The sequence below is a fragment of the Camelus ferus genome, chromosome 11 (assembly GCF_009834535.1).
Source record: "Camelus ferus isolate YT-003-E chromosome 11, BCGSAC_Cfer_1.0, whole genome shotgun sequence".
In the NCBI taxonomy this organism is placed as follows: domain Eukaryota; kingdom Metazoa; phylum Chordata; class Mammalia; order Artiodactyla; family Camelidae; genus Camelus; species Camelus ferus.
This window is the reverse complement of record NC_045706.1, coordinates 67,963,240-67,966,128: the sequence shown is the minus strand read 5'-3', so window position 1 is coordinate 67,966,128 and position 2,889 is coordinate 67,963,240. Positions and strand designations below refer to the sequence as shown.

Below are 2,889 nucleotides of genomic sequence, written 5' to 3'. Positions count from 1 at the left end.
TTTGAAATCAGGTGCATGTTTGACACTTAACAGTAAGACATCTCAATGAGCCACGTCTCAAGGGCCCAATAGCCCCATGTGACTAAAGACTACTTTATCAGACAGCACGGCTCTGAATTTTCCATTACAGATATAGAATTTTCCATTACAGATATATAAAGAAAGAACACAAAGAAGTAAAAATGGAAAATGGGTCTATTTGGCTCAGGCACTGATTCTCCCCACTTGCCTTGTCTCACCGTGGGAGCAATCATTACACCCACACACGCAGTTTGAACAGATAATCAACCTCAAATAGCTGTCTTCGCCCTTGAACAGTGGCCATCCTGTGGTTAGGATGAAGGAGAATTTCCGCCTAACAGCCTCAGTCTCCGGGCCAGTGAAATCTGACAGACCCAGTTTACGCCACATTTCTGTCACTTTCTGAGACCGTTTCTTACTCTTTCTGAGTTGTCCTCAGTTGTGAAATGGAAACACCTTTCGCTGGGTCACAGGTTTGCTTTTTGGATTACGTAAGGTGAAGTCCAGCAGCTGGTCTACCATCAAACAGATGCCAGTGAGGGGAGCTCACGTCCCGTCCTTCCCCAGCTGTGCGCCACCTGTCTGCCCTCGGATATCCAATCTTCTTGAGGCCTCTGTGAATGAAGACACTGGAATCGTACAGTTCTTCCCACGATGGGAAACCGTTAAGAGTAGAAACACGACTTTAAGGACTGGGATCCGCCTTCTCTCAGTGATTCAGTTCAGGCTCGTAGCCGCATGTGTTCCCAGCACAGGAAGATACCAAGACTCAGTCAATCAGAAAGAGCCCTTCTTCTGATAGCCATGGACCACATGGTTAAGATATTTAGAAAAGATAATTTAAATGCATCCTTTATTTTAAAAAATTTTTTTGTTTCCTTTTGGGGGTGGGAGGTAATTAGGTTTATTTATTTAAAAAAGTTTTTTAAATGGAGGTACTGGGGGTTGAACCCCGACCCTGTGCATGCTGAGCATGTGGTCTACCACTGAGCACATCCTGCCCCCCTAAATGGGTCCTTTATGTTCTGAAGCTCTCAATACAGTAGCCATTAGCCACATGTGGCCATTTCATTCCTTTAGTTAACTTATTTTCTGTCACACGAGCCACGTCTCAGGTACACAGCAGCTACATGCTGCCAGAGGCTGCTGACCGGACGGTGCAGAGACACTGGGACATCCCATTGTCACAGAACGTTCTTTTGCACAGTGCCGCTCCAGAGCTTCCAGTCATTCCTTCAAAATGCAACCAACACAAAACCCAGAAGGTGCAGGACTTTGTGAGTAAGCAGGTCTAAGGTCAGACTGGATGAGTGTGAGCCCGACTTCACCCCTTTGGAGATACAGCGACTTTAAGTTCCTTAACCTTTCTGTGCCTCAGTTTAATCATCTGGAAAGTGGGGATAATATTAATTGAACTGAATTCATTGGGCTGTTGTGAAAACTAAGGAAGGGAGGGCAGGTAAAGTGCTTACCACAGTGCCTGATGTGGTCAATGCTTAATAAATATTATGTATTATTATTAATTCTGCCCCATTAACTGTATCTAAAAATAAGAGAGGATTGGGTTCTTCTGAAAGGGGAAGTTGTCTTGGGTTAACTTAAAAAAAAGCTTCTTGGAAGAGGTAATCCCTTGAGCTGTGATTCAAAGGAAGGTAGGGGTCTTCCATTCATTTGAAGCAACTACTTACAGGCATTTCTTGAGCATTTACTATGTACAAGACACTGTTGCGGACACAAAGATGGCCCTTCCATTCAGAAGCCTCATGTCTAGGAAAGGAGAAAGATAGGCCATACTGTCATGAGTAAAGGCAGTGAAGGGCTGATGCACAGCATGTCTGCTAAGCTAGAGAGGGACCCTAATCTCAGCTGGGAGGCCAAGGAGGCCATTGTAGAGGGCGCAGCCCCTGAGCAGACCCTTAGAAGGAACGACAGGACAGGCAGGAGGAGGCGGGCAGAGTGGAGGAGTCATCAGGCCTTAAGCGGCAGCTGCAGCCCAACATCTCAGCCTCTGCATCCCCAGGGACAATTAATCAGCCTCTTGCTGATGGGAAGATGGGCTCCAGCCTGTGCCTGGGTGCCCCTGCATGGGCAGAGCCCCTCTGGAGTGAGGACTGCCTCCCCCATCACCATGATTAAACCAATAGTCCCTGACACCCCACTACAGAGGCAGAAAAACTGGGAGATCAGATCAAATTTAAGCACAAGGAATCAGGCAGCCGGCCCCAGTGTTATCCTGGCTGTTGTTCATTCTTTTAAAGTAGCAAGTTTAGCCTAGCAGCTCATCTAAAAAGGGCCCAGTGTGTCTGCATCTACTGACAGACCTTGAGCAGTCTGCTGTTCTCTTGGTTTGCACTAGGATGAGAAAGAAAAATCCTTGCGCTTTCTGTCTGGGTGGCAGCCCAGGTTGAATAGTGGCTACATCAACAAAAAACCAATAAACAAACAAAAAACAAAAATAAAACAAAACAAACAAAAAGTAAAAAACCCAAATAAAAACTTTTTAACAACTTTAACAACAAAAAAAAAAGCAGAAAAAATTAAAAATTAGAAAAGCAAAAACAAACAAAAAAACAAAACAAAAATAAAAAATAAAAAGGGCTTGTGTGTCCCAGAGAAGGAAGTGCAGGGTGAGCCAGGAGTTGTGGGTCAGGATGGGCCTGTCTGTCTCGAGGCCATGGGCAGATACCCTAGCCTTCTCCCTCCATGTGTATGTGGGTCCAGCACTGCCAGCCCAGTTGGAAAGTGAAAACCCAGAAGGGTGTGTTTCTGGTGACTGGGAATCCCTGAGAGGCCTTACAGGCCTGGAAAAGCAATGAGCCTGTGCAGGCCTGGTGGTCGGGAGGGAGGAGGCCAGACCAGTGTTTCTAC

The 2,889-nt window shown here is 46.0% G+C and overlaps 1 pseudogene; it reads left to right on the top strand.

Annotated features, from left to right (window-relative positions):
- Positions 1 to 2,324: 2,324 nt before the first annotated feature.
- On the top strand, positions 2,325 to 2,444 carry LOC116667429 (annotated as a pseudogene).
- The last annotated feature ends 445 nt before the right edge of the window (positions 2,445 to 2,889 follow it).